Source organism: Sapajus apella, unplaced genomic scaffold, assembly GCF_009761245.1.
Source record: "Sapajus apella isolate SASKATOON/1434 unplaced genomic scaffold, GSC_monkey_1.0 scaffold3, whole genome shotgun sequence".
NCBI classification, from domain to species: Eukaryota; Metazoa; Chordata; class Mammalia; order Primates; family Cebidae; genus Sapajus; species Sapajus apella.
The window spans coordinates 35,132,793-35,159,763 of record NW_022436943.1 but is presented as its reverse complement, the minus strand read 5'-3'; positions in this window follow the sequence as shown (position 1 = coordinate 35,159,763).

The window sequence follows — 26,971 nt, the reverse complement described above, 5'->3', positions numbered from 1 at the left end:
CATGTGAACAGCAGTGTATATTTTTAAATGTTACCTCCCACATCTTTCTCTGTTCACTGGCATCTCTCCACTACTAGTAGTGAGTTCAGCGTCAAGAGTGAGCCCAAAAGTAGTCTGACTATAGAACTAGAGCTTTGTTCTCCTCTGTCTCAGGAGTGTCACTTCAGCAGAGCTGACAACTCAGGTATTAGGTGCTAAGTGTCCATAGCTGGCAAGACAGGCATCTGGTATAAACAAAAAGCACAAAGAGGCAACATCCTAGGCTTTGAAGAATTTATGTTTTGGCTATCAAAATAAAAAGGGACAAATGAAATATAAATAGACAAAGGTATGTGGGCGTGGGTATGTCCAGAAACTAAAAAGGTGCTTGAGGAATGATGCAGGCATGTTCAAACACGATAAAAGCAAACTTGTCTGGGATGTACCTACAAACTACCGGACAACTTGAATATCAATATATGTCACGGTAATGGCAGGCTGTAACTTAAAGTAGAATTTAGGAGGCTATACTGATATAAATAATATATAAATAAATGTTAAAGAAAAAATAGTTCTTCCATAAAGTGGAATCCCAGGTGGTAAATGTGTAAGAAGTGATGAAATTAGAGTCACCATTTGGCAACAATAGTTATAATTGAGCAGAGAAAATTCATCAATTGATGTTATAATTATTGGGTGAAAAAGTAAGAAGAAATAGAACTTTAGTATCAAAGAATCTTTCCACAAAAGACTTTTTAATTAGATACATAAGTTAGAAACATTGATTAGAAAATAGCAACAGGAGAAATTTGGCAGATGCGATTTTAACTATATGACCAAAATTAACAGCACCAGTAATGAAAGATTGGTGCCACCTGGTACCACCTGGTAAGATAATGAGAATACAGTATCACTTCTGTGATATTTTTGTCTATAATGTGTAACTTGCAATCTAAGCAGGGGAGGAAGAAGTATCAGATAACCGTAAACTAAATGATATTCAACAAAATGGAAGCTTAAGGCCTTTAAAGATACTAAGATCATGAAAGACAAGACTGAATTGTTCTAAATTGATGGTGACTAAGTAGGCATGACAAATTAATATTAGATGTGGTCCTGGATGGACGTTTTAGCTGAGTTCTTTATTGGAAAACGAGGTAAAATGTGAATAGAATTTATAGATTAGATGAGTAGCATAATTATGAATATTAATTTCATAAATTTTATAGTTATACTCTTGAAAGTATTCTGGCTAACTATTGAGTTTTTGAAGAAAGAAATAAGGAAAAAAGAGACACACATGAAGAAAAACATAGGAAAATAAAATTGTGTTTTTAAACAGGTGTATGTACAGAGTAGAGAGCTGCTGTAAGACAGAGAGCTAATCTTCCCAGAGGAGACCTAGAAAACCATAAGGCAAGAGGGAATCATGACTGCATAAACTCAACTTACATGTAATTGATCCAGAAAAAAATGTTTAATTCAGCTTATTCTTCCACCCGTTTATCAAACATTCTTAGAGAGAAAAAATATAAAAACATAAAAAAGCAAATGTGGTAAAAGGCAAGCAATAGGAAAGAATGGATGTAGGATATTTTAATGCTTTCTGTATTATTCTTGAAATGTTTTTCTAAGTTTGAAATTATTTCAAATTAAAAGGTTAGAAAACAATGAAAATCATATGTTTGATGTTATATAATGTTTATAGCTAGCAATTATTAATCTAATGTGATCTATTAACACAATTTATTTCATATAAATATTTCCTAATATTGCACCATATTTCCATTACTTTTTAAGTAATATGGCATTATGTTTGGTTTCAAATATTTTATTTAGGATTTTTGAATCTTGGTTTTCAATTGATGCTGTATAAATTTGGGGGTTGGGAAGCAGGCACTACAAGATGCTACCAGATAGTTATACCTATTTGGTTTACTATAAAAATCCCAATGACATGAACAAAGGGAGGGAAACTCATATACCAGCATTTGTCAGGCGGGTAGGGAGCTATGGGAGGGATAGCATTAGGAGAAATACCTAATTAGATGAGTTGATGGGTGCAGCAAACCACCATGGCACTTGTATACCTATGTAACAAATCTGCACGTTCTGTACATGTATACCAGAATTTAAAGTGTAATTTTAAAAAAATCACAATGGTTTATAAACTTGAGAGAGGAATTTATGCCCATTTTGTGAGTCTCACTGGAAAGAGGTCCATTTATTTTGATTGATATGTTAGGTGAGTAAATGCAAAAGGAGTCTGATGGAAATCCATAACACCATAAACAGGTACATATTATTTTACCCTAATTAATTAAAAGATGAAAAAGAATCCTCCTCAACAGAGGAATACATACAAATTAAAATATAACACCTAACTTAATTTGACAAGGCTGAATATTTCAACTTCATTCAATGCTGTTTGAACATTCCTCATAAGGGAAGTTCATTTATTGACAGCCACGTATTTCACAAATCTGCCTTATAATAGGTATCTCTCCCTCCTAACATTGAACCACCTAATAAACTTCCTAAAATGATTGGGACAATTATAATTAATTTTTTTTTACATTGCTCTATCCCAGGTATCCAAAATAAAAATGTATAGTATAGAAAAGTTTTTCTCATTATGAAATAATTTATATGAGCTTTGATTTACTTTATATATTTATTACCTTTCATATAATTTCTTTAATATTATAAGTTATAAGCACTGTCAATATTCATCCATAATTTGTAGCTATAAGTATAATATTTCAGAGACATGAGATTGCATTTTCTTTGTTGTTAACATCAATCCACTTGAAAATAGAAGAAACCAATGAAATCATTTTAGAAAAGAACTTCAGAATGAATTTGGTGAGTCTCTAAGAAGCAGTTGATATATGTTGTTTCCATTTAAAAAATATAAGATTAGTCAATAACCCAGCTTTTTGTTTCTTTTCTAGAGGTAAAGAACAAAAGATTTTCTCTTGTTATCTTCCTTTAAGATTAAAAGTTTACTGATTGTAAATAGTTGCAGAATGTATCAATATACAATGTTTTATTTTGAATTATCATAATTATCATTGAATTTTGTGAGTTCTATGTATTAACTTCAGTTTTGTGCATAAACATATTTTCAACTTTTTAATACATTCATTAGATACTTACACTAATTTTAATGTTCTATCTGAATTTTTAAAAATTATTTTCTGGAGAGATAATTTTGAACAATTATAACTAATTGAAATTACATTAAAATGTTGCAATCTTTTTAAAATCATGTTATATCTGACTGTGTTATATTTGACAGTATAATTCAGTGCCTTCAGTTGAATTACCATTATTATAACTTTATAGGTGAAATTAACTTTTTAAATTTTCTTTGTAGTAGTTTCAAGTTCTCAATATTACAATATGAATACCTGAATTAAAAAACGTTTATATGTGAAAAATTACAGGTAGTGTAACCCTCTTAAGCCATTGCAATAACTTGTTTTCAATTGCACACATATACATTTATACATATGTATATATTTGTACATATATTAATAAATATTAAATATATAATATAATAAACATATACATATGTATACATTTCTGTATATGTTATTGTTTCTGTAGATGTAAAATCACTTATCCTTACCATACTATGTAACTAATATTTTTGTAGTGCTAATTATAGTAATTAGGGAGATAATTTTGAATATATACCTTTTATTATTTAATAATTTATTGTGTGCAACATTCATGTTTTAAAAACCTTTCACTATCTCATGGAACATTTATAATTAGTAATTTAAATATCAGTGATTGTTAATTGTGGTAAAAAACGTAACATAAGGTCCACCTTCTTAACAAAATTTTAAGTGCATAGTACAGTATTGTTAACTATAAGCACTAGTTATACAGGAGATCTCTGGAAATTTTTTATGTTGTATAATTGCTTGTATATATTGTTGTATAAAACCACTGTACAGCAACTTCCTTTTTACCCTCCCATTATCCTATAGAAACCACTATTCTGCATTCTGTCATTATGAGTTTGACTACTTTAAATAGCTCATACAAGTGATACAGTGCACTATTTGTCATTCTGTGACTACCTATTACACTTCTATTACACTTAGCATAATGTACTCAAGGTTCACCTATTGAGTACATTATGATTACGTTTTAATTCAAGGTTGCATATGACATGGTTTACTTTCTTTTTAATACTGAATAATATACCAAGTTTCCTTTATTGATTCATTAATCAATGACCATTTACTTTGCTTCCACAACTTTGCTACCGTGAATAATGTTACAAAAAATGTGGATGTATAAATATATCTTTGAGATCCTGATTTCAATTGTTTTGGATATATATCCAGAAACAGGCTTGCTGGATCATATGGTAGTTATACTTTTAATTCTTTTGTTGAACTTCCATATTGTATTCCGTAGCAGCTATACCATTTTATATTCCCACAAATAGTAAAAACATGTTTCAGTTACTCCACATCCTTGCAAACATTTGTTTTTTGTTTGTTTTTTAGGTAATTACCATCCTATGAGATGTGAGGTGATATTTCATTGTAGTTTGGACTTGCATATCTCTGCTGATTAGTAATGGTGAGCCTCTTCTCATATTTTGTTGGATATTTGTATGTCATCTTTGAATAAATGACTATTTAAATTATTTGTTCATTTTTAAATCAGGTTATTAGGGTTTTAAAAAATTTATATGTAGAAGCTTCTTATATATTTTGGAAATTAAATCCTTTTAAGTTTATAAATATTTTATCCAATTCTATAATAGTCTCTGTCTCTGTTGATTATTCTTTTACTCTGCACAAGTTTTTAGTGTGATGTAGTCCCACTCTCTGATTTTGCTCTTGTTGCCTATACTTTCAACACATATTCAAGAGGTGATTGCCATGTCCAATGTCATGATACTTTCTTCTCATATTTTCTTATAGGAATTTTAGGTTTTAGGTCTTATGTTAAAATATTCAATGAATTGATTTTTGTGTTCAGTAAAGATAAAAAGCCAATTTTATACTTTAGGATATGTATATCCAGTCTTCACAACAATGTTTGAAGAAATTGCCCTTTCTTTATTGTGTTTTCTTTTGCCATTGTTGAAAATAAATTAAATGTATATATGTGTCCTTATTTCTAATCTCTCTCTTCTGTTTCATTACTCTGCCTTTATGTCAGTACAATATTAATTCAATTACTGTAGTTATGTTACATGTTTTGGAATCAGGAAATATAAAATCTCTAGTTACATTTACTTTTTCTAAATTTTACGGCTACTTGGGGTCTTTTGTGATTCTGTAACTGGATAACAGACCTTAGCTCCCTCCCTACTTTGATGTGTCCCAGGTTCTTGTCCTCTTTTTGCCCCAAGAAGGAGGGGAAGGACGCCTGGCGGTGTGGTGAGCTTACAGAGCAAGTAAATATGGGACCCAAAGAGTTTAGCAGAAAACGGTTTATTAGGCACAGAGATAGAAAGAGAGAGAGAGAGAAAGCTCCCATGCTGCCATGGGAATCCGAAGGGGATATCCACACAGGTAGGAAAGGAAAGACAGGGCCCACATTGTTGGGGGAGGGGTTTCCCAGAGAGGGAAAACCTCACAGGTAAGGGGCAGTCTGGTTTTAACTTTGAAGTTATTCGCGCCCCCTTCTTGTTCTTCTCCAATGAAAGGAGTTTTTTTAAACTTCCTCTGGAGCGATTGATTTTTGACACTGATCTTAGATTGGTTGCTTGGGCCCACAACAGAGCCCCTCCTTCCAGGGCTTTTGATGGGCTTTCTTAGTAAAGGAAGCTGACCTGGAATTTCTACCTAGCCTTATCCAGGGAAACTTAGCCAAAAACTCTAGGTTTCCAGATAGGGAGGTAAATGGAGGCATGGTGCTGGGAAGTTCTTCCCTTTGAAACCACGCCCCTTGTGGACCTGGGAAGACAGGTTTTTTCCTTAACACAGTCCCTCAGTTTCATATAAAATTTATGGATATACTTTATATTTCTATGTAAAAATATCATTTCATTGTGTCTTTCCATTTCATTGTGCCTTTAATTTCATTGTTGAAATGCTCACTTTGTTCACCCATCATTGTTCTGAGATCACTGACATCTTTATGATGATTATTTTGCATTTCTTGTCAGACAATTCATATATCTCCATAGTTTTAGGGTCAACATCTGGATGTATATTGTGTTCCTTTAAAAAAAACATTTTCTGATTCTTCATGTTTCATAACAGTTTTTTTGTGGAATTTATGGATTTGAAAAAGACCTTTCTCTTCTAAGTCTTTAAGGAATGAATTTATGAAACAAAAGACATCAATCCACCTGAATATAGAATCTAGAGGCCTCTCAAATTTCTTCTTTGAGGGTGTCTTCTCCAGACTTCTGCATGTAATATCCTATGGGGATTTATTGGTTTTCTTTTTCAAAATTTTGTAATCTCTTATTCTCTCCACATATTTTCTGTTGTACCAGGAGTCTTCTGGAGCAGCAGTACACGATCTGATTCTACTTTTGGTTTTCAGTGACCCCCCAGTCATGTGGAGTAACTAAGATAATCCCCCTATTACCATATGTATGAAGACTGGGCTTATATTTCAATCATATATTGATCTACATGAAAAGAATCTGGGGCCTGATAATTTTCCTGATCATGTTATACTGAATTGGAAGGATGAGCAATGGCCAGTGAGTAAATACTGATAAATCATGACCTTGGCTCTCAGCAGTTCTCAATATAGGCCCTTTTCCATTAGCTCTCAGATTCAGGTAAGACAGAAACCAGTCTTTTGATTGGTCTCCAGAGAGTCAAAGTATTGAACTTACAGTCTAGTTCTCTCCTTCCCTTCCCAAGAAGATTCTGAGAGCCAGGAGTGGAGACAAAGGGATGTGGGGTAAGGCCTTTGATCATCTTTCTGTCTTTCCTATGCTAATGTTAATGAGGCGGCTGCCTTCAACATTCCTCAGTAAAACCTTTGACCTTCCAAAAGGTTTGAGATTATAATCTATAACTTTCCCTAAATATATATGACCATCTCATATAACCAGTAAGGTAAAGTGTCTCTTCACTTAAAATCGGACCTTTCTTCATAGCCTGATGAATGTTTGTAAATTTTATGGATGCAATTGTGTCTATTTAATTTGATAGATGATTATTCAAATGAGGCATGTAGAAATTAAAAAAATAGATGAAATTAACAAGGTCATAGACTTGTGAAATATGATGAACTTGATTAAATGTGACAGGCTTCTTAAAGAATGTATGCATGAATCATGTATCATTTCTAATAATTTACAAAAAGTCTTCAAATTTATACAGACCTTCATTAGTTTTGACAGATAAAATGTAGCTACAAATGCAAAATGGGAGATCTGTGAATGTGTTACAAAATACAAGTTTTGTAAAAGTTGCCGCTATGTTAACTAAACAGTAAAGTTTTTGTATCTTGAAATCAAAACTTTTTGAACACTAACATGACAACCACAAGAGGAAAATTCCACAGGTAAGCACTTACCACAAACTTTTTTCAAGCACAAAATTATTTAAAAATTATATAAAATTACCTTCAGGATATGTATTTAAGGCGTTTATAAAATATAAATGAATTTTATGTTTAGACTTGCGTCTCATCCCTAAGATGTCATATTATGTACAGGCAAATATGGCAAAAACTTTTTGAAATTCAAAAATTAAAGCACTTCTGTTTCCAAGTATTTTGAATAAGGGACACAACACATGCACCTTTGTGCACATTAAACAACAATATACAAACCTCTTCTATTATCCAAAAATAAACCGGAAAAAGATAGCATCTTTTATTGCTGACCATTTTCCTGTTTTCCTCCTCAGTAATTTTTGAGATTATTGTATTAAAAAGATATAATGCATGAGAGAAACTTAGTATTTTTAAACTGTCAAATATTGTAAGCATCTGTTAAAATTCTATTCAAATGGACAATCTTTGTAAATGTTTCAATTTGTGTTTTGGTTTGCCATGCATTTTAAAATATTGTAATAGACTTTAGTTTTTAGAACAGTTTTTGGTTCACAGTACAATTGAGAAGAATGGACAGAATTTCCATATATCTCCGGTCCCTTTCTCAGCACCCTATCCTCAACACAAAAACAGTCTTCCCCACTAGCAAAATTCTAACCACAGTGACAATTTGTTAAGGTCAATATCGCTCAAATTCCATAGCTTACATTAGGGCTCACTATTGGTGGTGTTTTAGTCTTTGAGTTTTGACAAATGTAAAATGACATGTATCCAACATTGCAGCATCATGCAGAATTTTGTGCTTTCCTATGAATTTTCTGCCTATGCATTCCTTCTTCCCCTCAATTCCTGGCAACCAACGATCTTTTTACTGTATCCATAGTTTTGCCTTTCACAGAATGTCAAATAGTTGTAATCAGATAGTATGTATCTTCTCAGGTTGGATTGCCATGTGTTTTTATATTATTAATGATTAAATATAATACTTAATTTGTAAATATATTCCTAGAATACTTTTATGTATAGCTCTTTTCCCTATTAGTGTGCAGTGCTTTATATTATTTCATTTAACTTCAAACTGACACAAGTTTCAATGTAAGGCTTGAGCTTAAAATTTTCTACCATATTGCACTCAAATTGTCAACAATATTAGAAGACAGAATGAGATGTTGAAATATTAGTATTTTCAGCAATGCTTAAGGTATACACAAATACATTTTTGAAAATAAACTATATACACCTGTGGAATGTGTCCTTTAAAATGTGATTGAGTAGTAACTTTAATCTCAGTCTGTTTCAGTAGGATAAACAATATAAAACCATGTGGCCTAAATTACACTCTTGGCTCTGTTATTTTTTTTTCTCTGCACTCTTTTGCCCTTTGCTTATCTTATAGACAAATATGCCTTTCCTTTTAAAGACTAATCTGTGCTTTCCATCTCATACATTATTATCAAAATAGTTTATAGAAGTTTGCCCTCATGTTCACTTTAATCTATGTGTAGTGACTGTTTGAAGGGTTGTACTGAGAATAACTTTGTATTGGATAATAGCAGCTGCTTAACAAACCTCCAGATGAACAATGTCTCTCAAACAAGTAGAAGATTCTAATTAACCTAAGGTAAGGCTCTAAGTAGGCCTTGTACTTCTCATCATTCATTTATAACCCGTGCTAATTCAACCTAGTGGATTCACTGTTTTAATATTGGGCCCTCAAAGAAATTCAAGTCACCAAATGGGAAACTGAAGGAGAGCATGCAGGATATTTTTCTAGGCCAGTGTTGAAAGTACATCATATCATTTTTCTCATAGCATATCATTGCCAGGCCTCAAGGCAACAGCATTACAAAGGGACATAGAAAAGCAGTACTAAAGAAGAAAACAAAGCTTTAGTTGCTGTCTTGCTGCTCATTGCCAGATTAAATCTGAGATATACTGTGAACTGTGATGTGATGTATTAGTATAAGACCATAGTTTCAGTTACTAAACAATCTGGGGTCATGTCTGTCTCGGTATAAAAATTAATTGTCCAACTTTCACTCTTAAAATCTCCTGGTATGGATAATATAATTAGGTATATTATACACATGTTTCGTGGGGATAACATCTAAGTCTTCCCTAAGGAATTAAATATCCAACTTTATTTTAATGTATAATTTAAGACCTTTTTCTCCTCTATTATTTCTATCTTGACAATCACAGTTTTGTGGACTTTCTGTCTTGTTCTAAACAGAATATTTGTACAATCCAGTCATCTCATAAAGCTATCATCAAGACTTCTCTTTTGATCACTGGATTCCCCGTATATGTATCTGGTAACTACTGTTTCTTACTTTGTAGTTACTTTATCTTTAATCCCTTTGTGATATACTTTGGATATTTATCCCTGCCCAAACCTCATGTTGAATTGTAATCTCCAATGTTAGAAGTTGGGCCTGGTGGGAAATGTTTGAATTGTGGGGGCAGATCTCTCCTGGCTTGTTTGGTACTGTCTTCTTGATCATTAAGTTTTTCTGAGATCTGTTTAAAAGTGTGTGACACCTCCCACCACCCTAGTCTCTCCCTCTTGCTTCTGTTCTTCCCATGTAATATGCTTGTTTTCCATTTGTATGGCTTACAGAGCCATAGGTCAATTATACCTCTTTTCTTTGTAAATTGCTTAATCTGTGTATTTTTGTTTTGTTCTTGTTTTTGCTTTGAGACAGTCTTACTCCTCTGTTGCCCAGGCCAGGCTGCAGTGCAGTGACACAATCTCAGCTCACTGCAACCTTTGCATCCTGGGTTCAAGCAGTTCTCACGCCTCAGGTTCCCTAGTAGCTGGGACTACAAGGGTGTGCCCCCACACCCGGCAGGCAGGCTAATTTTGTGTTGGCCAGGATGGTCTTGAACTCCTGGCCTCAAGTGATCTGCCTACCTTGGACTTCCAAAGTGCTGGGATTATGGGCCTGAGTTACCACTCCCAGCCTCAGGAATTTCTTTATAGCAATGCAAAAATGGCCTAATACACTTTTCAAACAGAATCTCTGACCATCCAATAAACAAAATGCTTTAAATGAACACCAGTGATTTTCAATGACCAAAGCATGATCTAAAAGACCGCAATAAATGGTCTTTTGGAGTTTTTATTTTTCATCACTCTATACAGCATTTAGCATTATTGAGTCTTTCTTCTAATTCAAAATCCCCTTCTTCCTATAATAATGAACTGTTTTGATTATATGCTTAATTTTATGACTACTTTTCTCATTTCCTTTAAAATTCTGATTTGTATCACTATATACCTTTTAATAAATGTTATTCCAAGTTCAGTCATTTCTCTTCTCTAGTTAGAAATGTTTTTGGTTCTTGCTTTTGTTTGGCAGATTAAAATTTGTTGTTGTTTTGAGGAGTTATTGTAAAAGCAATATCGCAATTTTTTTGGTGTTCTGATGTTACAGAAAAGTTTCTGCACTCTGAAAACACTTTGTGCATCGGTCTTACTTAGGCTTTTCTTTCTCAGAACATTGCTGTCAATGGGCAAGTACAGCCATTTTTTTTAGGGGATTGATAGATTTCTATTTGATTCCCTTGGGGGCAAATAAAAACTCAGTTCCCTTTCAAATCTTGAGGGTGTAAGAGTAGCCATAAAAAGGCAACACTTGGTATTACAAAAACAGAGCAATTACTGAAAGATAAAGTAGGTGATAACTTTCTGTAAAGGAAAACTGTATTCTAGAACATGCAACGGAGACTTCTAAGGTGAATTGTGGGAACACTACATATGTTCTACTACAAGCACAAGAAGATGGGCTGGGAGTAATGCCAGAGTTTGTCAGAGTATTACTGTGAGTACTGCCAACTAGTTAACTCCTGCCTAAGTCTGTCTCTGTCCACCATTCACGTAGAAAATTGGAAAAGACAGCAGAGACCAAGGCGATGCCTTTAGAAGAGCACACTGAATATGGAGCATTGTATTATTAAGAAATAACTCTTTTGTAAAGTGTCTGTTCATATCATTTGCCCACTTTTGAATGGGCTTGTTAGTTTTTTTCTTGTAAATCTGTCATTCTCGGCAAACTGACAGAAAAGCAGAAGATCAAACACCACATGTTCTCACTCATAGGCGGGTGTTGAACAATGAGAACACATGGACACAGAGAGGGGAGCACTACACACTGGGGTCAGTTGGGGGGTGGGGAGCTGGGGAGAGATAGCAAGGGGAGAAATGCCAGATGTAGGTGATGGGGAGGAAGGCAGCAAATCACACTGCCACGTGTGTACCAATGCAACAACTTTGCATGTTCTTCACATGTACCCCAAAACCTAAAATGAAATAAAATAAATAAATGGGGAAAAAAAAAGAAATAACTCTTCCTTGGAAGTCCAATTTCAGTAGGAATGAGGAGTGAATACTCTCGAAAGCTAACCGACTAAGGTGCACCCCATAAAGACACTTTGCTATGCTTCACAAACTCACAAGAAACCTGGTAGTAGGAAAACTGCAGTGGTGAACTCTGGAAAGAACAGTAGAAGACAGTTGATAAGAAAATGGAACTACAAAGAGATTACGCAGATGTCATTATTAAACAAATCAATATAATTTGGAGAGAAGAATAGCAACATCAACATTTTAAAGAAAAACCATTAAAATACATGCTAAAACATTAAAATGAATACAATTAATATAATCAGAGAAATAGGTGACATCTTATTCCTGAAACAGAAAGGATAGTTCTTTCTTTAAAAAGCCCTGACTGGGAATTGGAGACGGTTGGTTGTCTAACCATCACCCATTCTTGCTAATTTACCAACTAATTAAAAAACATATCTGAAACACAGTTAATTCTCCTGTGACTACGGGAAAGACAACTTCATTTCTTTCTCTAGAAAGATTCTGTGACTTGCTTATGCAAATTATTTTATTCTATTTTTCTAGCAAAGCTGCTTAAATCTTTGCTCTCTGATTCAATGGGAGGCTTTATAACTCATGTTTCAGACACATTTGGGTGACTTTTTTGCTTTCTTTCTTTTTTTTTTTTTTTTTTTGTCTTGCTCATTTGATTTTCCTTTTCATTTCTTCAGGGCTTAAAACACCAGCATTTAGCTCCAAACTCTGCTGGCTGCCATTCTAAAACCAGAAGGGAAAGCAAGCTGAAAAATCATGCAAAACAAGACTAAAACAAAAAAGAACAGAAACAGAAACGGATGATCAAAAATCAAACAAAATATGTGACCAAAAAAAAATTAATATTTGGAGGTATCATTGAGCCAGCTTCTTTTTTTCAAAGCTGAAAATATCTTAAATGATAATGGAAACAATACTTATTATGATAAATCCTTCATAAAATGAATACAAGTGAAAAGTGAGCTACTGACCCAGAAGGTAGAACATAGGCGTTTTCCCATACTATGGAAAAGTATATAAAGATTTAATAAAAGTTTACCTATTTAATTTTCAAAATGTCAACATATAAAATTGTTTAAAATCTTTGTTATTTTAGTGAGAATTAGAGAAGGGAGAATCTTTCAGTGGATATGCTGTCATGCTATGTAGAATAACCTTGGTCTCATGTTAAAGCATATTTTGTAAGCAAACCTGATGTTTTGAAAGTATGATTTGATGGGTTTGAATAAATACCAATATCTTTGTTACATTATTAAAAACTACCATAAACAATCCAAAGTCATAAAAATAGTTTATTGCATCAGCCTGGACAACACGATGAGACCCTGTGTCTCTAAAAATACAAAAAACTAGCCAGGTGTGGTGGCAAGGCACTTGTAATATCAGCTACTTGGGAAGCAGAGGCAGGAGATTCACTTGAGCCCAGGAGATGGAGGTTGCAGTGAGCTGAGATTGTGCCACTGACCTCCAGCCTGGGTAATAGAGCGAGACTCCATCTCAAAAAAATTTACATATATATTTTTCAATTTTTAATCATTTCTTTTTATCACTTAACTTTATGCCAAATGTTTAATTGGATTTTTTCCATTTTATTTTCTGTGAAAAAAATAGAGTTTTTGAGTTTTGAATTAATTATTTTATGTTTGAATAAACAGGCATATCTTCTTGGAATAGAATAATATTTAATTCTTAATAGCATATACTTGAACACTGTTTTTTATTTACTTTAAAATAAATCAAATGGATCTGTTTGATCTTTTTTTCCAAATAAGAGACTTAAAATCTCTATTGCTTTCTAATTTATTAGTTTCTATTTTGAGTTTCAGTTTGCCATCTGATATTTTGTAGGTTTGTTTCACTTTTTTTGTTGCTGTTGTTTTGTTTGTTTGTTTGGTGGTGGTTGTTGAAGATCAGTTTTCCTAATTTTTTCTTGCTCTTTTTCTGTTTATCTTTATATATGTGTGTATGTGTGTGTGTGTAGATAGGTAGATATAGATACAGATATGCTTAATAATTTAGTTATTAAATCAATAGAGTTGAGTTTTATAATTTCACACTTGTATAATATTTTTCTTCATCATATATATCAATAAAAGCATTCCATCCCAAGATAAATAGATATTTTGTAGATTTGTTCAGAAGAATTTAAACCTAAATTTTCTTCAATAGACTTCTGGTTATTTGAACATTTCTCTATAAATGATTTGAAAATAAATATTCTCTATAAATGTCTATGTTTCACTTATTCATTAAGCTCAAAGCTTGCTAAATGCTTGTGTCTGTGTTTAAACTGAGTCAAATAAAAATGTGTTTTCTTGGGGTTTTACTAGTAGATAGTACAATCTTTATTTGTACAGTATCATTTATACAAGTTTAGATTTCATCTGCAAATGTTGAATGTATTGCACACGTGTGTGCAATATTGTTGAATACATTCAACAATTGCAGATGAAATATAAACTTGTATAAATGCACTCACATGTATACACGTACAGTCATATACACCATTATACTGGCATACACTAGCAAATTTGCTAATGGTCTGATCGAATAATTGATTGAATAAATTATTAAAGAAAAAAATTGAATGACTGATTAAAATCGACTTATGTGTTATACTTATTGAAATCTGAATTATAGCAATTACTTTTTAACATTACACAATTCAAACTCTCCCTTTTTCCTAAAAGAAATTAATGTATGAATATCTCCAAGTGATGCTTTTCTTACAAAACTAATTATTACTAGCCTAGTATATATTTTGCTAAACATTACTTCCATAAATCTATTTATTTGGGAAACCAAGAGCAAAATCCTGTTTCTTCCTGACTCAGTCATATGGCTGATGTTTAATAAAAACAAAACCTAATTATAAGCTAATGATTCAGAACATCCCCCTAAGGGATCAGAGAGGAAAAGCTGACATAATATGACAGATGCTTTCTTTCAACCACTAGTTACAGGAAGCACATTCTAAATATAAAAAGTCAATTCATGTTAAGAAAACATATTATTGTGTATGATAAAAGGAAAATTAAACAAATAAGCTTTGAAATAAGTAGATGTGAGGGTTACAAAGAGCAAATCTCTAATATTTGACTTAGAAATAATAAAATAATAGTATGTTTCTTCAATTCTACTTTTCTCTGTGACAGTGGATTACAACAGGAAAAATCAGACATTCATGCCATGGATGCTGATGCATTTTTAGAAGCTAAAAGGTAAGTAGTAGCCCTGGCTAGCAGAGGTTTTTACTGATTTCAATCCATGGAATGTATCTTAGTTAAGTAAAAATACTTATGACCTAGTAATATAATTTGAAAGAAAAAAGAACGTCATTTATATGTCACAACAAAGTTTTTCTGTAATATTAGTTACACTGAATTTATGTGTCAGCCATAAATGTGAAAAATAAAGCAATCCAAGAAAATAGATGTATTATCAAATGATTTTAATTTAGGGTAAATTGTTTTAATAATTATATAGTAAAAATTATATCTGCATAGTAATAAAAAAGGTATTAAAATATATTCTTCATTTTGACATGCAAACAAAAATAGGTAATCAAATGAAAAAAGAGCAGATGGAGACCAATGATGATAAAACAAATTCTATGATATGTAGTAATAAATTTTGTAAAATTTATGCTTTGTTGATTATAAACTAGACACAAATTTACATAACTTGTAGAAGTATAGTGTGTCAGACACTGTTAGGCCCTACTCCAATCTATGTTTAAGTTCCTTCTTCTAGGCTTTCAGTAAGAGATGACCAAGTAACAAGATTCTGACTGAATAGGATTTCTGATATACTCATCCTGGGATGCTTTTCAAAATTTTTTAATATAGTCAAACACCTTTCTCCTCTTCTTTGTTCCTGATGAAAAGCAGGCATTGCAACAAAGATATAAGATCTATACTGAGACCCTATGACAATAAGACTAAGAAAAGAAAAATATAATCATCAAAACACAGTCCTGGTAAAGCTGATGTAGCTGCTCCACTGAACTGACCATCCTAACAATGCTTGTCATCATATTCCAGAGCCTTGGATGTAAGCTGCATTCCATTGTCTTTAGACTAAGCCCTATAAGAAACCAGTACAAAGTACATTTTTGCTTGTGCCTTAGTTCCAGTAGTTATAAGTAGATAGTATAATTGCAGAATTGTTTAGAGGTTAATTGTTAGTTTAAGGGCAAATGACAATCTAAGGAGATATTGTAAGAAGATAGTGCAAGAAGAGAGTGCAAAGAGTTCTTGTTTAATTCATTTTAACCTGAGTAGATAGAATTAAAAATTTTGCCATACTCTAGTCCTCTTATTGGCTTCAGCTAATCTGTAATTTATTCAGGACGCCTGAAAATGATTTTATTCTGCTTTCCATGTAGTTTAAGGTTTTTGGACGACTGTATTTTCAATTCTTTTCATGTATATTTTGTCTGATTTATGTCATGCATCTTATCTTTATATTTTTATAAACACAAAAGTATTTGTGATTTTTCTCCATAGATGATTGTCTTTCAAAGTTGTTTAAATATAACTTTAAGGAGTAAAAAGAACATTCTATACTGCCTTTATTTATTTAGTTCATTACTAGCATGCTTTGTTTCTTTGTGTTGATCCAGGTGTTGTGGCAATGAATGTCTTCATTCATTTTTAAATGTGAAAGTCTGTGTTTCCTTTTAACTTTTTTAAATTGCATTTTAGGCTTTGGGGTACATGTGAAGAACATGTAAGATTGTTGCATAGGTACACACATGGCAGTGTGATTTGCTGCCTTCCTCCCCATCACCTGTATCTGGCATTTCTCCCCATGCTATCTCTCCCCAACTCTACACCCCACTGTCCCTCCTTTTAACTTTTGAACATACTTTAACTGGGTATCAAATTCCGAGTTGGCAGGTTTTTGTTTTTGTTTTCTTTTCTTTTCTTTTTTTTTTTTTCAGCACTTTAAAGATGTCAATATACTGTCTTCTAAACAACATGGTTTCTGATATCTGGTATCATTCTCATATTTGTTTTTATTTTTATTTTGTGCATGCTGTCTTATATTCCTCTGGCTACCTTCAAGGCTTATATTTGTTTTTTGATATTGTTTATTTAAATATGATATTATTCCATGTTTATATTCCTTGGCGCTCTCTAAATGCTTTGATTCTTCAGCTTGTTGTCTGTCAATAATTTTCTACCCTATTCTTTGTTTTTACAATCATGTAGGCATCATGTTGCTAGATCTGCAGAACACAGCCTTTACTAATGCTCTGTACCTCTCCTGACATTCTCCCATAGGTCTTGGATGACCTATGTTGCCCCATGCCCCTGTTATCTCTGTACCTGTTTCAGTTTGGGTAACTTCTATTAACTTAGAGTCACTTATTCTTTGTTCACATGTGTTGAGTATACTAATGAGCCCAGCATTAGTGTGAGAAGTATAATCAGAAGGAGTTAAAGGGGGAAGAGGGGAGAGAGTAGAGAATGAGTGGAAGGTTTTAAAGCAAAATCTATCTGTGGGGGAAGCCATTAAGCTATATACTATCATGCAAGAGCTGAGGCTACAGTCTTGAGTCAGGATGTATTCTTCCACAGTGAAACCTCTTTTGCTCTCATGGCTTTTAACTGATTAGATGACACTCATTCAAATTATTACAGATAATTTATTTTACTTAAAGTGAAATGGTTGTTGGCTGTAAATACATCTACAAAACAACCAAAGAACAACACCTAGACTGGCGTTTTACAAATAGCTGCATACTGTAGCCTAGCCAACTCAACACATAAAACTGTTACAAGCCCATCCAACACATTTCTCATCTGTGTTACTGTATTTTCACTTCTATAATTTTTATTTGTTGTAATTTTCATATCTCTGCTGACATTACCCATATGATCCTGCACATTCTCCACCTTCTTTGAAAGACTTCAACATATTTGTCATACAGGGTGAGACCCTGCATTGGTGTTATACCTGAATCTGACTTTGGATCTTTGGTGTGTATTTCTTTCTTTAGACTTGTGTATGCTTCATATATTTCTTTGTATGCCATAAATTAAACTGAATTATAGTAAATAAAATAACAGCTTTTATGCCTGCAAATGATTGCACCTTCTCTTTGTCCCTTGTCACTTAATAAAAGAATTTGAGCTATTATGATTAGAAAACGGAGCAGGTTTCAAGTCTTGTCATTTTTTTGTTTGTTCTTAGTACACCCAGGTGTCAAATTCTTATAGAAATAATTTGTATTTGAAATGTGAGGGGCTGCTCTGATTAAATATTTATTTTTAATCCATGTCTGCTCTACCCTTAGCTCTAGGTCTTACCTATGTCTAGCATCCCAGGGATGGCCATCTTTCAAGATCTTCCCTTCTCTACCTCTCACCAGTATTTCACTATCATTGTTATTAGATTTTTGTTAGTCTAGTGGGAATGGTAGTGGCTGGGGTCAGGTAGACATTCTTTGTTGTTTAAATGTAGCCTCAGTGGGCCTCAGCAAGGTGGTCTTTTCTAATGCTTCTGAACTAACTTCCACTAGCTCTAGTGCTTAGCCCAGCATATATATCTGTTCCTTAACAAGGTAGAGGGCTATTTCAGATTTTGGTCCTTTTCTCAAGATAAAAAGGGCTTTTCCTAGTTCCCAGACAGTGCTTGCACCCTTTCCTCAATAAATTGAACTTCTAAAACTTTTCATTAGGAACTAAAGAAATAAAATTCTGGGCAGCAATTCTGGTCCCTCATGAAGCAACTTCTCTTCTTCCAGGTCTTTATCACAAAGGACACACTCTTAACATTTCTCCAATCTATTTGGTGATTGCTCAGTCGGGTTCATAAGGAAAAAGTCTGTAGAGGATACAGATGCCCCCATTTGTTAAAATCACTAGGGAATTCACACTCCCCAGTGCACACTTGGCCTCCTCCTATTAGGCAACAATACTGGCTACACATTTCCCTCATGTGTCTTGTTACCTCTAGCCTAGCTAAAGCTGTCCGACATTCATATATCCTTACAGTCATTCACTCCTTCTTAAATAGAGTTATCTGATGCATTCAACTTAAGTCATAAACTTGAAGCCTGCCTTGTACTTTTTATTAAAAGAATGGGTGTGATATCCTTTCTAGCTCTCTACATCCTTTACTGAAATCACAAGTCTCCTGCCTCTCTTCTGTCCCCAAACCCTACCGGTTTGTGTTTAGTCCCTGCATTATTTGTCATTACATAATAAATTACTACAAACTGGGTGGCAAAGGAATCCATGTTTATTATCACATAGTTTTTGAGGTTCATACATCAGGGCATGTTGTAGATGAATCTTCTGCTTCAGGGTCTTTCCCAAGATTGGGTTCAATGTGTCAGCCAGGCCTATATTTCATCTGAAGTCTCAATTGAGGAGAGACTGATTTCCATGGCAAAGTAATAACAGGAGGTTTGACCACGGACCTCTTTTTCTTGCTGAATTTTGGCTGTAATTACCTATAGTTTTTTGCCATTTGAGCCTCTCCAATATGCAGTTTCCTTTATTGAACCCATCAAAGGGAAGAGTCAAAACAGAAGTTACAAACTTATGCAGCCTAATCATGAGAATAGACTTTCCATCCTCCATCACCTTCACTCTATCTTATTGGTTAGAAGCAACTCACTAAGCTAACTTATACTCAAATGGAGAGGCTATTACACAAGAGTGTGAATAAGAGGTGGTGGATATTATTGAGGACCATTGCGGTATATGCCTGCTGCAATACTCAAAGTACATATAGGTACTTAACTTTGCTGACCCTTCCGTATGTCCAGAATCAATGGCATAACTTCTACCAAGCTCTGGGCTGCCATATTGTATCATCCATAACCCAAATTAGGTAATGCAGGAGATTTCACACCAAAATATGTTATTCCTCTAGTCATTTAAAAATAACTTAATATTTTAAGTATATTTGAGGTGGTAATACCCTATATAGTTATAATCTCTTGTCTTGTCAATTTAGACACAAATATGGGCTATCCAAGTAATCTAAGAAGAAAAACAATTTATGGATAATTTGTAAGTAAAAGTAATGTTACAATAAATTGAAGCTATCTATTTTGTGACTGAATTACTGCTGTGATGCTTACACTGGCTTCCATTGATATAAAACATAGTTTACTAGAATCCAGAGCTCTGGAATTTTTATTAGTCTCTTTGTTTGTAAGCTTATAATTTAAAAAAATACATATATTTTCTTTACTTCTTGCTTACGCCAGCTTCCTGAGGCGAGAGTGGTAAGGGAGACGTAAATTTGAGGTGATTTATTATTTTTCTCTTCTCTTTTTAAAATCACAATTCTAGGAATATTTGACTATAAAATGACTCTCTTTGCTACCAACAACATTTCTGAAATTTCTACTTCTGAAAACAGTGTGATTGATTAGGTACTGTACTGGATGCTCTTTCTCCGTTTACAAGACTAAATACAACAAATACACACACACACACACACACACACACACACACACAACAACGACAAAACATGGCAAAGATTCAATATAGAGTAGCTGACAGTATTATGTCATTCAGGTACCCCAGAGAAATGCACTTGATTAGGAATATGACAGGGGCTAACCTCACTGGTATATGTTGCAGTCACCGCAACAGTAGCGACTTCTTCCTTGGCTAATGGTAGCATGTAGATTTCACCCACAAAACATAGAACTTTACCTAAGACAACAAATTGGTTATATTTAATTTGCTTGTTTCCTGGATATATGAGAGAATACAGTTGTAAATGTCACAAAAGGAGTGAGTAACTGTCCTATAAGATATTCAAGTCTGTCACTTTCATTTTAACATGTTGAAAAGATTTTTTTCTATTTCTCTACATAGCTTTTGACCCCACAAAAGGAACCTGGAAATAAGTCATGGAGAAGACATGTTGACCTTCACATCAGGGGACTTTTTTTAAGGTATTTTGTCCTTCAGGAAAGCAGAGCCTTGATGGTATATCTGGCATATCTAATGACTCACCTATAAACAGAGAACCAAAGGTACCATGACCTTAGACAGACTTGGGCTTTGCTGAGTGTCCTATTGCTTGTGACATCACATCATGAATTCAAAGTTATCTCTTACTAGAGCTAGTGTTATGGGCTTGGGTCCTCACAAAATTTATATGTTGAATTCCTAACTCCAAGTATCTCAGAATGTGATTAAAGTTTGTGATAGGGCTTTAGGAAAGTAATTGAGGTGAAATGAGGTCATACGGCATGTCCCAATGCAATGGGACAGCTGTTCTTATGAGGACAGGAGGTTAGGACAAAGGCTCACAAAAAGACAAGCCAAGGAGAGAAACTTCCTAAGAAATAGCCCGGCCTATACTTAGATCTTGCACTCCTAGCACTCCTAGCCTCTGTACCTATGAGAAAATAAATTTCTGTTGTTAAAGCCACCTCGCTGTGGTATTTTATTTTAGCAGCTCTAAAAAATAATATACCTAGGGACTACATTTCCTGCCTGAATTCTAGATTTCCTCAGGTTGATATTTTGATGATGCATCTTCAGAGCCTATAGTACATTATCGTGAGCTCACAGCCTGATATTACGATTGAATTTTTGGTCACCCAAGATTTACAGATAGGGTTTACGTTAGCCAGAGTCTCTCCGGATAAGTTATTTGGGGATAACTATAATATTCCCACAATAATGCAAGTATGTTGTACAAAATGTATTGTTTTCCATATATGACTTCAAGGGAAAAAGTGAATACATATGATGATATTTTCCTGCAAAGTAGCTCCCCTCAATTCTCCCCAAACAAGTTTGAAGTCCTGTCTTTGCAACCTAACAAGGCTTGCTCCAGCTGCTTCCTAGAATTCAGACTGATTATGACTGAAGGCATCATAAACAGACAGGAGTTTTTATCGTTATTACCCTTGCTGTCTTCTCTCAGAATACCATTATTTTCTTTTGACTTTTTCTTCTCTGCCATTTCTATTAGGACCCTTTAATAATGAGTCACTAGGCACACACAGCTACCAAAGGAAGATTACTCCTTTTGAGCAGAACAGCAAATATGTCAGGATAGCAGTAGGCAGGACAGGCCGAGCTGCGGCTGGAGTGTTGAGTGGAACTGATTTTTTAAGTTCTCTGGTGCTGACATGTTGATGAGAGAGCATGGGAGCTTTGTTAGCTGTTGCCAGGGGAGTTGGCTGCTAACTCATTGTTCTTTCATAGTTGAGGGGACACTTGGCTCGCATGGTAGAGCAGTCCAGGTATACCTGGCACTGGCAGTTAAAGACTAATCACCCATGGTAATAGTGATAGTAATGGCAACACCATAGGCTACAGTAGTAAATGAATTTTGCTTGTAGAGGAACAGAGGAAAAGTAGAGTGGCACAGGCCACGGAACCCCACATCAGAAGAAAGAAAGAAGCAGCAGCTTCCATTCCAGATGGGAAAACATAAGCAGTATTTTTATAATCATTAAATTCCTTTCACAAGCAAATTTTAATTTCCATTTATCCATCAAGTCTTCTTTCTTGGGAGAGTGAGGGTTTACTTAATGAATGGCACTTGCTGTTTCCCTGAAAGCCTGAAAAATGAGTTTCTTTAAAGTTTACCGGTGTATTACAAATTGCCTGTGTTTGTCCCAGAACATGTGTGGGTTTCTTGGCATAGCTTTTTAATCTATTTCTTGTTCTTCTTAGTTCTTTCCCGAATGTCTCCAAAGCAAGAAAATTCTGTTGATCAAAAACGTAGCTTTCCTGGATCATCCAAAGAACATTCCTGGCCTCACTACTAGAATAATCTCAATTAGGTCCTCGATCTCTGAGCAATGCTATGTCATACACTAATGATTACCTGCACTAAATCATGGGAAATATTATGTTCATTTTTATCTTTCCTCCACTTAAACAGGCGCCTAAGCCCCACACTGAGGGCTACAGAAGACTACATTGAGACTTGGCAAAGACCTGTATGAGTTTCAGTTTCTTATAATAAACTGTAAGTATACAATTTATTAATGATGCATCAGGCAGATGAACATTGATGAGCAAAGCTTCCTCAGGTTCCCCAGCTCCTCACAGGGGGTGGGCTTGAGTCGTGATCATATAGGATATTCTTCATTGTCCCCCAACCTCTTTCCTCTCAGCCCTATCTCTGACCTGCCTTGTAGCCCAGGATACTAGGTCTGTGGACAAAATCACACAGGGGTGTGTGTGTGTGTGTGTGTGTGTGTGTGTGTGTGTGTGTGTGTGTTTCCCTGTATGTCGTTAAACTGGTGTCTATCCGAAGCATTCACAGGAGTTCAGGGGATAGGAGAAAAGAGAAATACAGGTATTTTCTCATTGAACATCCTTCTAATGCATGGATTGCATCCATACATTTATTTCATTGACTATTTAATAAATTTTTCATTGTCTATAAGAAAAAATTCATACCTTATGACATGAAATTTAAAGACATCAAGAAATTAGCTACATCATGGCTCTCTGACCACTTCCCTGACCTCTGCAATATGTTAAGGTATAAAGATATTTTATACTTTAGTGCCATTTTAATATAGCATGCTTTTGTTTAAGCTACCCTCTTTTTCACCTTGATTATCACCCTGCACTTTCTAATTATTAGATAGCTCAGCTAATTAACTCCAACTTAAACACCACAAATTTCAGGTCAGGTATAATTTCAGGAAACTCTTTACCATGCTACTTATAAACTCTTAAATGTGTCTCTATTGCATTTTCCATAAATTTTGCACAGTTGTACAAAAACTGTAGAATAAATACATAAATCATGGCCTATTTATATCATGAAGTATATTAAAACAATAAGAATGGATAATTTTTGTAATCATATTGTTAAAGTAAAAGTTCCAGGTACAAGAGAGTACATGTTGTACGACTCCACTTTTATAAATTTCAGAAACTGTCTACAGTGTTAGAAGTCAGGAAAGAGGATGCCTTGGTAGTGAGTAGCAGAGGAACATAGATGGGACTTCTGTGGAACTAAGAAATTGTAAATATTGTTGAGTTGGGTGAGGAAGACGTAAACAAGTGGAGAGATAGATCATACTCACTGTTTCTAAAATACAATATTGTTGTCAATTCTCTACAAAATGACCTATAGATTCAACAAGATACCAACATGGCTTTCTCTGCCAGCTATTATAAAGGCACTAACAGATTCTATAATTTACCTTTAATTGAAAAGGACTTAGAATAGTAAAAAAAAAAAAAAATAGAAAAAGAAGAATAAGAGTGGATATCTGGAAGTTCCTGGTTACAAGACTTAGTATAAAACCACAATAATCAAAATAATGTAGTAAAGTATTGGCATGCAGATATAAAAAAAGATAATCAATAATAGATAACAAAGAAATATACCTACATATAATTCAGTTAATTGATTTTGCTTAAGTTGGGTGAAGCAATGATTAAATTGTAATTCAAAAAAAAATAGGGCTGAAAAATCTGTAGACACAATGGAAAAAAGAATACTAATCACTACCTCATAATATGCACAAATATTAAAGTGACATATATTTATAGGTATATATTTTCCTTTAATAAGGAGAAATTATTTGTAATCATGAGGTATAATAATATTGTAAATAGCAAAGAAAAAACAGTGAAAATAAAATTTAAAAATATCAGAAAATTAGACATAATTTAAATCAACAATTTTTGTCATTAAAAGACACTGTTAAGAAAACTAATAGATAATTCACAGAGGTAGAGAAAATATTTTCAATGCATATATCTGACAAAATATTGAAAATTAGAGTATACTTTATTTGCATGAAATAAATTACAAAGAGAAAGTAACAAAAATAGTGACAGTGAGGAAAGGTATAAGACCCAGAGTCCACCAAAAACAAACAAAAAAAAATCACGATTGTTCAATATGGCCTTGAAATAGTGCTCAGCTATAACGATTTTAGGGAAGATGGTTGAAATTTAACAGAACATGCTTAAAAGACTATAATGGCTGAAATTTACAAAAATTAGCAGCATAAATATGTAGAAGAGCTTGGAGCTCCTGAGACTTTCATATATTCATGGTGCAGGTACCAAAAAGAACAACTAGCTAGGAAAACATGTCTTTGTCTGTTTTCTGCTGCTTATAGAATATATCTGAAATTGAGTAATTTTTGTATTGTACTTTATGGAGTACATGTGCAGATCATGCAGGACTGTTGCATAGATACATACACGCCATGGTGGTTTGCTGCCTCCATCCCCCTGTCACCTACATCAGGCATTTCTCCCAATGTTATGCTTCCCCAACCTCCCTACTCACTGCTGTCCCTCCCCTAGACCCCACTCCCCAACAGACCCCAGCATGTGACGTTCCCCTCCCTGTTCCCATGTGTTCTCATTGTTCAACACCTGCCTATTAGAGAGAACATGCAGTGTTTGATTTTCCGTTCTTGTGTCAGTATGCTGAGAATGGTGGCTTCCAGATTCATCTATATCCCAACAAAGGACATGAACTCATCCTTTTTAATAGCTGCATAGTATTCCATGGTGTATATGTGCCACATTTTCTTTATGCAGTCTATCATTGATGGGCATTTGGGTTGGTTCCTCTTTGCAATTGTAAACAGTGCTGTGATGAACATACTTGTGTATGTGTCTTTATACTAGAAAAATTTATAATCCTTTGGGCATATACACAGTAATGGGATTGCTAGGTCACATGGAATTTCTATTTCTAGATCCTTCAGGAATTGCCATACTTGTCTTTCACAATGGTTAAACTAATTTACACTCCCACCAACAGTGTAAAAGTGTTCCTACTTTTCCACACCCTCTCCAGCATGTGTTGTCTCCAGAGTTTTTAATAATCACCATTCTAACTGGTGTGAGATGGTATCTAAATGTGGTTTTGATTTGCATTTGTCTAATGACCAGTGATGATGAGCATTTTTCCATGTTTGCTGACCTCATATATGTCGTCTTTTGAAAAGTGTCTGTTCATATCCTTTGCCCACTATTGAATGGGTTTGTTTGTTTTTTTCTTATAAACCTGCTTTAGTTGTTTGTATATTCTGGATATTAGCCATTTGTAAGATGGGTAGATTGCAAAAATGTTTTCCCATTCTGTTGGTTGCCGGTTCACTCTAATGTTTCTTTAGCTGTGCAGAAACTCTTAAGCTTAATTATATCCCATTTGTCTATTTTGGCTTTTGTTGCCATTGCTTTTGGTGTTTTAGTCATAAAGTCCTTGCCTATGCCTACGTCCTTAATGGTTTTTGCCTAGCTTTTCTTCTAGGGTTTTTATGGTGTTAGGTGAAATTGAGTAATTTTTTAAAATGAGTTTACTTCTTACAGTGGTGGAGGTAGAGAATTCCAAGGTCAAATGGTCATACCTGCTGAGGAACTTTTTTCTAGTAGGGAATCTGCAGAGTCCCAAAGCAGTGCAAAGCATCACATGGTGAGGAGGATGAGCATGCAAGCTCAGGTATCTATCCCTTTTCTTATAAAGATTGCCACATCCCACTCTCATGATAGCTTATTCAGACATTAACCTATTAATCCACAAATCTAAGAGTGGATTAATCCATCCATACAGATACAATGCTTGTGACCTAATCACCTATTAAAGGCCCTAACACTTAAATACTGTCACATTGGAAATTATATTTCAAGGTGAGTTTTTGAAGAGGACAAACACTCATAGCCTCTCCTTTCTCTTGGATAACGTTGAATTTCTAGACTCCAAGTTGTACAGAGGAAAACAGTGTTTCTGGGCTTCTGTAACTTATAATCAACTCATTTCTTTGCATTTGGAGTTGAGGGGATCAAAACTGAACATCACAATGAAAAAAAGGTATACATAAGAAGTTTTAATGTAAAATAGACGGCTAAAGAGAACAAGTGGAGAGCTCACTTGCTTGTGTTAATCAGTATATTATGCAGCACAAGGGAGAGCTGTGCACATTTAGACACAGAGAAGGAATCCAGAGAGGTAAAAATAATTTTAACAAACACATCCTCTGCATTCTCCTTATGTTGAGCAAAGAAAGCTAACTGTGGTGGCCTATTATTGTTCTTTAAATAAAATAAAAAGTTGTTGCTTTGGCAATTTATCACACCATTTATTAAAGTACTTTATATTTTATAACAAATTAGGCTG